At 38.9% G+C, this 10,280-nt stretch overlaps 1 pseudogene across 1 annotated transcript; it reads right to left on the bottom strand.

Moving 5' to 3' along the window:
• Positions 1-1,858: 1,858 nt before the first annotated feature.
• On the bottom strand, positions 1,859-6,992 carry LOC149022359 (uncharacterized; annotated as a pseudogene). The gene is made up of 8 exons (XR_016172427.1): positions 5,829-6,992; positions 5,664-5,741; positions 5,466-5,568; positions 5,293-5,367; positions 5,048-5,119; positions 3,840-3,940; positions 2,477-2,605; positions 1,859-2,394 (listed from the first exon to the last, which is right to left on the bottom strand). The product of XR_016172427.1 is annotated as an uncharacterized LOC149022359 (transcript).
• Positions 6,993-10,280: the final 3,288 nt, after the last annotated feature.

Here is a 10,280-nt window from a genome sequence, read left to right on the forward strand (position 1 = left end):
TTCCTTTTTAACGGAACCAACCCGTTTATCAAAGTCATCAAAGAGACGGAATGGTTCCTTTTTCGGAACCAACCCGTTTCATCGTTGATCACGAGACGAAATGGGTTGGTTCCTTTTTAAACGGAACCAACCCGTTTCATCGAGTGATCACAGAGAGGCGAAATGGGTTGGTTCCTTTTTAACTTTTCTTTAACGGAACCAACCCGTTTCATCGAGTCACCACAGAGAGCGAAATGGGTTGGTTCCTTTTAACCGGAACCAACCCGTTTCACCGAACCACCGGACTAAATGGGTTGGTTCCTTTTTAAACGGAACCAACCCGTTTCATCGTAGTCATCACAGAGACGAAATGGGTTGGTTCCTTTTAACCCTAAAGGAACCAACCCGTTTCATCAGAGTCATCACAGAGACGAAAGGGGTTGGTTCCTTTTTAAACGGAACCAACCCGTTTCATCAGAGTCATCACAGAGAGGGGGGTTGGTTCCTTTTTAAACGGAACCAACCCGTTTCATCGAGTCATCACAGAGAAATGGGTTGGTTCCTTTTAAGGCCTCGGTGGTTCCTTTTAAGCGGAACCAACCCGTTTCATCGAGTGATCACAGAGACGAAACGGGTTGGTTCCTTTTCAAACGGAACCAACCCGTTTTATTAGAGTCATCAGAGAGATGAAACGGAATGGTTCCTTTTTAAATGGAACAAACCCGTTTCATTAGAGTCATCATAGAGACGAAACGGAATGATTCCTTTTTAAACGGAACCAACCCGTTTCATCGAGTGACCACAATATGAAACCGGAATGGTTCCTTTTTAAACGGAACCAACTCGTTTCATTAGAGTCACACAGAGACATACAAATATGTTTTAAAATACGTTTTCAAAATGAATATTGTGTTGCGGTAATAAGTGAACACGACCTGTTTAAATTACAAATCATAAGCCCCAAATAAAAAACAATGTTAGAGAGGAGAAGATGAAGCAATCCAAAAATCTGATTGAAGAAGAGCAGAAGCTTGAACACGAGAAGAAGCTTTGAAATTGATTGCATATCTTCATGTCCCAAAACACGAGCTCTTTAATTTGAAAACTCATTTCGTTTTATACCCAGCGTTTTTAATTTGAAAGAATAGTGTACTTTAAGTCTTTTCTTTGGATGGGTTCTCTTAATTTGATGTGTCCTATTATTAATGGGACCTTCACTTTAACTTTGTTCATTGCCTTTGGTCTTTCAATATCGGTATTCTCACAATCTTTGGTAGTTTGGATGTATATCACAAAGAAGAGCTGAAGAAAAATTACAGCATACCATCAAAACGAAATGAGTTTTCAAAATTTAGTTACATTGTTCCATTTAAAAAGCCAAGGCTAAAACAGTTCCATATTAAATGCAGAAAACATGTCATACGAAACCAACAACTTAGAACATGACTGGGACTGCTAGCACTACCATCCCTGATAGTTCGGTTTCTTAGGTTAACCATCCTATCAATTTCACAAAACTCCATCACTTGTATATCACATGGGCATAACCTTAATCATCGAATGTCATGCATTAAATCCAAGCAACCAATCCAGTTATATACTCCAAACATATGCATAGGAAACTAGAAAGATCTCTTTCATCATTCAAGTAGGCAGTTGTTAAAATAACTTGAGGGCTCATATGCCCCAACCAGTCAATAATGGAAGCACATCTTATCCATGTTCCTTGCCATCAAGAGAATATAGAAGCAGCAAGGTCTCCCACATCATGCAAGTTTAGAGACTTGTTATCGAAGTAACACACAATGAACATCTCTACATACCACCATCCAAGGAAAAGCCAATCTAAGCAGCAAGGTCTCCTACAGGATGCAAGTTTAGAGACTGGTTATCAGAAGTAGTACGCAATGAACATCTCTATACACCACCATTCAAGGAAAAACCAATCTTCAGATAATCAGATATTACAAAGATTTCATGATCATTCAAACTACCAACTTATTCACATTAACAGCACCTTCCCACTATCCTATATAGAAAACCTAAAATGGGGGGAAATAAACTTCACAATACCATAAAGAAATGTTCTAGATTGATTGTCGAACATTTACAAGAGAGGAAAGCAAACACTCTGAAATCAGCAAATGCATTGATATGATTAAAATTCATAAAACAGATTTACACTTTCTATTGGTTCAGCAGTCGCTATCCTCTTCTCTTCTTCTTCTTTTCTAACAGGATCAAAGGTTGATTGTCAGCACATCTTCAAACAGAAGTAAAGCATCATGAGGAACTAGGAATTTGCCAGGTGGGGTACTAGAAAAGAAACTTTTGTCATCAATGTGCTCCACATCCAAGCCAATAAACCAAGATCCCAATGAAACATCCTCATTAGCATATTTCTCCAGCACATGCCTGAGAAACAATATACATGGATTATACAATTTCGAGTACAATATAGACATAAACCTGTTCAATAAAGAGAAGTCACCCTTACTGGCTTATAGAGATACAAGTAGAGACAGATCTTTTTAAATCGCGTAAGTTGGCTTGTGGCATGGCTGAAATATTTGTTTCTCCCCTCACTAAAATTCCAATACTCAGGTTCATGGTATGTAACTCCCATCTGTTCCATGTGAAGTTCCAGTTAGTAACAGCAGATTAACAGTTTCTGAATGAGAAATCAAGAAAAAAAACCCGAGGGGAAAAGAAAAAAAGAATAAAAAACACAGAGAATTGCACATTGATAACAGTTTCAAGCTACAAGAATATCCCCTTTTCACGAACAAATTCTGCTTCCCTTTTCCTAACAATCATTTCCCTTGTGGAAGTAAGGAGAAGCACTTACTAATGTGTAACAATATGGGAATCACAACAAAACCTGAAACAGCACTACAAAGAATCCCAGTTGGGCTTGTTAGTCATAAATCCAACAACTGCGCACTACACCTAAGCACCAATGTGTTGATGTGGAAAGAGTACCAATAATGCCTGTTACCAAGTGAGCTCATATCACATTCCAATCTTCTTCAAATTCGAGAACTTGAGGCGCCACTTGCTCTTTTGGTTATGCATGACCCTCATTATCCTTGAACAGAGTCAAAACAGTTCCATAGAAAATGAGAATGCGCATTCATGAATACATAGAAAATATTTACCTACTGAAAGCTTCTAGCAAGCACTAATCCAACCAAATTCAGATTTTCCTTTGAGAGGGAAATAGGGAAACATAGATTAATCCAAGCTTCAATCCCACAGCATACGATATAAAGGATGGGTGGGTAAGGGTGAATATATTTCTAGCACTCAAACCCTCCCAAATTAAAGTTTGTTTCTGTAATTGTTTACAAACATTTAGTTATCTTATAAGTGATAATAAGATATCCTAACAAATGTTTACAAACATTTAGTTAGATGCATCTAACAAACTTGATGATAAGAACTCTGAACACACGGTGTGAGAGATAATTGCATTCTCAAATGCTTCTTACAATACTATATGATAGTCAAAACATGATTCTAAGAACTCTAAACACACAGTATGAGAGAGAATTGCATTCTCAAATGCTTCTTACAATACTATATGGTAGTCAAAACATGATTCAGTTTTGATAAGTAATTCATTATCCTTCATGAAACCCACATGTAAATCAGTAAATGTATGAAGAGAATTGACTTGTGTTTGTCAAAACCCAACATATCATGGCCTCCATCTTTACGTTTCTTGTTATAACAACCATAAGAAAGGATAAATGAAGAAGTGAAGAACATGGTCAAAAAAGAGAGGATGATTAAAGAACTCAGTAAAAAAAGTATACAAGCCCAAAAACTGCACTCATATAAAGTAATGGAGTACTCACCCCAGTAGACCCAGCTGCAAGGATATTGCTTGTCAACTATATCTATATACTTCCGCATTGCTTCTTCAGGCTGCAAAGCACCCAAACTCTGCCATGCATTCCTTCCAGAAGTCACCAGAAATTCATTAGCATATCACTCAAGAAAGGTAAAATATTAAAAGGCAATTTAACTACAAAACCAGTCAAACAATCAAATATACAAATAAAGCTTCCTTCTTCCCCATCATGATCAACTCTATCAAGAACACTACTGTGTATATCAATGCATTTGCAAAACACCACCAATCCACAGGAAAAATAACAGGTTCATTGCAACCTGAATACCTTAAATATTTAGCTGTCTGGATTGGTATGCCTAAGAATGCTCCAAAAGGGTACATTTCTAATCTGTTATTTTAAAACCTAGAAGTAATCAATAGCACTTAGTTGGGGGGGGGGGGAAAAGTTCTTAAGAGGTTCTCTTTCCTTTCCTGATTATGCAAAAAAGAAAAGACACACAAATAAAAGAACAATATGAGGAGAAACTTGAGGTGCTATCTGCAGCCAAGTAAATCAAGATCACCCAAGAAAATAAAGGTGTGAAGTCCTAAAACGTTGGTCTGTGCTATACCATTTAAAGAGACCTTGCGTTTTAGTCCTATCACTCATGAATTTGTACAGACTAAAATACCAACTGAAGCCTTTCCTTACCCCTTAGTGGATTTGGCAGAGCAGTGGCATCACTAACTAAATAACGGACATGCATTCAACATGGAGATCCTGCAAATATCCAAGGAAGAAGGGCTGAACAGAGAGAATATATATAGGCAGCCCTTTAGTCTCTGTTTTTATTTCTAAATTGACTTCAACAAATATGGCAAAATCCCAAGTTCAAAATTTTGACAGTATCATCTTATTCAAATTATTCCATTCCAAAGCATGATTGAAATGATCAGGCCTCTGTCTTGGACCCAGCACATCATTATAGCTAATATATCAGTAGAAAAGAACAATCAATTATACAAGAGTCGACCCGTCAATCGTGTTCTTGGAGAGATCCAGTTCAGAAAGCTTAGAGGAGTAATTTCCAAACATCTTGCCTGAGATATTGTAAACGGAGAGGTTGATTCCGGTGACCCGTTTAGCACTGCAAGTAATTCCAGGCTAGAAACAAGGGGAAGAATTGTTGTTCCATTTCATATATGGACCACTGTTGAATGGATTGTTACCTTGAAGGAATGTCTTCAGTTCTAATAGTACTTCTTTGTCGCTTTGTAAAGTGCTTGCTGCTACTACCTGACCTGAAGAAGAAAAACCAAAAATCAAAACCTTGCATCTTTTCCCTGTTCTAACGAGCAAATAAACTGAAGTACCAGAGAATTTATTCAGGAAAATTTACATATATCTTCAAAAAAGACAGAAACAGAAAAATGGGAACTTTTTACTAAGAAGATTTGTTGTTTGGGAGGATTACCTGAATAGAATTGATTTAGATAAGAAGTTAGTAGCAATATAGACAAGGCCCAGGTAGGAAATTCCAGAAATCAAGCTGTAGAAAATCAGGACTGAAAATAGAATTCAGTGATGGGAAGTGATGGCAACAGAGATTATTGGAGAGTTGTAATCACTGTGGCTTGTAATGTTTACCTAAAATTAAGCTCTCCTATGAAGGATGATAAGAGCAGGAAGAACATTCCCCCTCCAAAAGCAAAAGCTGATTTTGAAACGTCTCTCCACATCACCAAGTCCACTAAAATTGAAAGAACCACTGTGAAATTGATGGTGCTTTTCAAGTAAATAAATAAACATAATCATATCAATTTAGCCGAGAAATTGGTAACTAACCCATGTTCTGCAACTTGTGAGATGTATCCGGAATACTGTCGAACACCTTTGAAGCTGAAGCTGAAGCTGAAGATGCAACTGAGGAGAGACATAATAAAGAATTTAATACTGAAACAATCAGAATCAGGAGTTGAAATCTCTAAAATGGTACAAGAAATAATTTACCAGGTGCTGTTTTTCTGAGAGAAGGATCGATGAGAGGAGGAAATCTAACAGGGCTTTGCTGTTTATTATTCACCCTTGAAAAAATGTGCTTGGGTTTTTCTCGATTCTGATGATGAACTTTCTTCTCTTCATTCACAAATTTCCTGGGTTTCTTCTCTTCATTCGCAACTTTCTTGTTCACATTAACAGAGATAGGTATAGTCATAGGCTTTTCATGAATCTGGAGAACCTTCTTTGTTTCTTCTCCTATTTCTTTAGGTTTTCGTCCTGCAAAGCTGACTTCTTTATCATCATAAATCTTCTTCTCAACCTCAATCTCTAAATTACCCACTTCATCTTCTCTTTCGTACTCACCATCAGCATCGATACCTTCATCATCCGTCAAAATTTTTCAAGGAGAATCAAATGAAACAGAAACATCAAGCTCCTTCCGAGACGCTTCATCGCTTAATCTCTTCAATTCCCATTTCGTCTTCCTTATCTGAGATGGGTTTCTGTCATTCCAAGTTCTCCTCTTCCCAGAGGTTCCATCATTGTGATTCCGCTTCACCCGGTTGTAAAATTGAAGCCCTTTATCCTCACCAACGACTCCTTCTGAATTCTCTGCCCCACTGAACACCTTGATCCCACCATTGACTGCATCGCTCTTCATTCTAATTTCCCAAACAGACCCAGCAACCACAGAATTTTTAGCTGCTGGTCTTCGTTTAATAAAATCCATCTCTGTTTCTTCACTCTCTCGCTATGATTTGCTTCTTTGCTAAGTTTGCATCAGACGATTATGCAAATTTTCTCCTTCGAAGAACACCCAAAAGACCCAGAGCACAGACTTCTCTTCTCTCCCTCTCTTTCTCTCTGAGATAAGCAACATGCAGATGAAGGAAGCTAAATTTAGGGGAGAAAATGGGGGAGAGCGAAAACGTGGGGAAAGACCGTCTAAATTTCTCAATTTCTCTTCTTCTTTTCTGAGAAATCCTCAACTGGAAACAGCCTGTTGGGACGCGCCATGAATAATACTGAGAGTCAGCCTGTTGGGATCGCCTTGTGCTTCCTCCTCTTCTTCTCCAGATTGCCTTGTGCTTCCTCCTCTTCCTCCTCTTCTTCCTCTTCTTCCTCTTCTTCTCCAGATTCGTCGGACCTCGAAATCGAAATCACGAAATGAGGGTTGGGTGGTTTCAGATTGGGTTTTGTGTTTTTCAAAATATTTTGAAAATCTCAGTGGTTTTTGAATTCGTATCTACGTATTTGACACAGGTATAAAACGCTTGATCGGACCGCCTAATACCACTTGGACCGAACCGTCAGCAAAAATCAAGTAATATAGGTGGGTTTATCATTTTTTAATGGAAATATGCTGCGAGCCGTCCGATCTAATCGGACGGCTCGCTCCACCGTAGTGCGCATTAATTACGCACTACAAAAAGGGGGGGGGGGGGGGGGGGCGAGCCCCCCCCCCCGGGCGCGCCCCACGACCCACAGAAGCAGCGGAAAAGAAAGGGGTTTTGTTTTCCCCCCCCCCCCCCCCCCCCCCCCCCCCCTTTTCTCCATTGTTTTTGGTTTCAAATTTTAAACCCACGGCCAAAAACATTTGATTTTCAAAAGAGGGGGTTGGGGGGGGACCCCTGGCCCGACCCCCCGATTATCTCATACGGCTTCAAGCACCAGCATGAAAATTTACAACCAAAACCTCCACTTTAGTTGCAATATCAGAAGTAAAGAACTACAACTCTCGATCTCTCTACTAGGTAAACTCGCTTGAAGAATAGAGAAAAAAAAATTAATCCCTTTAGTAGGAGAAATCACCGTTCATTGGAAGAGATAATGAAAGAGAATTTGATAAATTAATCCCTCTGTTCCACGGATTTGCTCCGGTAAGCTACAAGAAAGTCAATTTTTTTCTTTTTGTGGTGGCATCATGATGTCCAATAGACCCATTTTGATGCTCCAACATCGAAGAGTTATTTGACATAGATTGAAGGAACCAAAAAGAATCAGGGGCAGATTTAAATGGTCTTAGGAGCAAGAGTTCATTGATGATACCTGGATTTTGCGTTTATAAATTGGGAATGGGACACTTGACTTAATTTATTTTTCAATTAATTAGGAACTTTGCCGTGCTTGTGCAAGACGTGTAGTTTTAGGATAGATAGTTTGATAAGGAAACTTTTGTATATATGCATATTGTAAGGGGTAATCTGGGTATATCACTTGTATTATTTGGTTTTGGCTGAACTGGTTGGTTCACTTACTTGTATATGGAGCATTTGGGATGGTTCATTTCATTAGTGTGCAAAACACAATTGAGTTCTATGATTTGGGGCTTCTGAGTTCTCTCTATGAAACCCAGCCATAACCTAATCCTGACCTTGACCCGGTAACCCGGTTGTTTGTAGGTCCAAAGACCCGAAGTAAAGGAAGAAGCCAACCATGGACCATCTCAGTAGAAGACATGGTGTTTGACTCTGAACCCATTGATGTTGATGATGGAGTTCCATACTTGGAAGTCTGTGCAGATTTGGAAAGGAAGTCGCACTTTGTCGAAGATGAGATTAGTTGAAGGACTTGGAGTATTATTTAACTTGGTTTGAAGGTATATCTACATACTAGATATGTCACTGGATGTATGTGCAAAAGCCCATAAGGTTTAGAGCCCATTTGATAATTCAATTCCCTGATTATTCCTTGTTGTCTGCCTTGGTCGACTAATTGGTCGATTGGACCACTCGACCAAGCACTCGACCAAAGGATTGTTAAATCCGAGAAAATCCAATTTTAGGGTTTTTCACTTATATTTAAACCCTACTTCATGTTTCTTAGTTACGGCAACCTCCTAAACACTTTTTTAACGTGAGAAGACCTCTCTGAAACTCTCTCTGGTGATTCGAAAGACTCCTCTGCAGATCTGAAGCCTCTCATCTCTGATCTGACAATTCAAGATTAGTAATCACTTCGACATTACGAATTTCTTTTCTTCGATCTTGTTCTTGATTGAGATCAGGAAGAAGATGTTGCATCCTTGCAACCATCTATTCCATGATCTCATTCTATTCTTTGAGATCTATGATCATCGTCATGATCTTACCCTAACCTGATTAATTTCTTGAAACCCTGACCTTGTATGATCTTTCTGGAAACCTTTGGTAACCTCCCATGCGAAGGAAACCTCATGGGCAATATTTATGTTAATCTAAACTTGATTATTCTATGATTTCTTGTTATTTTCTTGATAGCAATCATTCCCTTTCATCCTGTGATCATAGCTTTTTCATGAGAGCCATAAAGGTTGAAACCCTAGGTTCTTGGGTCAAATCAAGAACCCATATTTTGACCATGACTTGATGATTTTATCTTCCCATATGATTCTAATATATTCTAGGAAGTTCCCCTTCGAATTTCGGATCAATCCGACTTCAAACGAAGAAGTTATGACCAAATCAGTTTTTACTTTTCCGTATTGACTTGATTGGTCGACTGATTGGTCGACTGGACCACTCGACTAAGCACTCGACCAAAGGAGTCAGTAGCTTCATTTTTCGCCCGATTTGATTCGTTTGCTCTCTGATCTTTTATGTATCTTTCCTAATGTTGTATCTATGCTTGTTAGGGGTTTATTTGCTAAGTTTGGAGTTACTCTCTTTGATCTTTGGATTATCTTCGGCGATAATCAAGGTAAGGACAGTTATTTCATAATAACATAGCATACTCTCTGGTTTCTACTTTATGAAACTATGAGTCTGTTTACTGTTCTTGTACTTTATACTTCTGATGTACTACTGTAAGTACAGTAGCACTTGTTTATGTATTCTTTTTCATTATTCGAGCTTATATGAAATGTTTATTAATTCTTGATCGGATTATGCTTTTACATTCTCTGTTATATGATGAATTGTTGGTTTTGTATGTCATGACTGATCTAAGAATGTGTTTGATTAGGTATGGTTTGGGATTGGGAAGTGTCCTTTTGACACTTCTGTCCTTGGACATCGGAGGGAATAGTATGGGTTGTTTTCCGAAGATGCCCATCGACGCTTTCCCAAATCATTGGTTGTCATACCTAGGGCTGTCTAGCAGTGTTTGGCTAGGATGTCCCTGTTATATCATACCCGAATCGGAAGGGTATTGAGACTGAACGACCCGTGGTAGCAATGTGATTCACGGGCGCTCAAGACCGGTGAGTTATATCCGTGAGAGGACGGGAATCATATTGTGGGGGCCATTTATTGGAGGGTTGCATATGATTAGACTTGGGCTCATGGGCAATCGAGACGGGTGAGTTATATCCGTGAGAGGACATGAGTGCTTCCCGTTTACCATATGTGGATAACCAATAGGGTTGATGAGTCCGTATTTGAGAAAGTCGGATACGCTAATTCTAGTGTGAAGGATACCAGAAAGGATCCCAAGAGGGGAGGGATGGAAGTATCTAGATTTGAGTTGATGTAACTGAGTAGA

Source organism: Hakea prostrata, chromosome 3 (genome assembly GCF_041222555.1).
Source record: "Hakea prostrata isolate BN-2017 chromosome 3, UWA_Hpros_2, whole genome shotgun sequence".
Classification (NCBI taxonomy): domain Eukaryota; kingdom Viridiplantae; phylum Streptophyta; class Magnoliopsida; order Proteales; family Proteaceae; genus Hakea; species Hakea prostrata.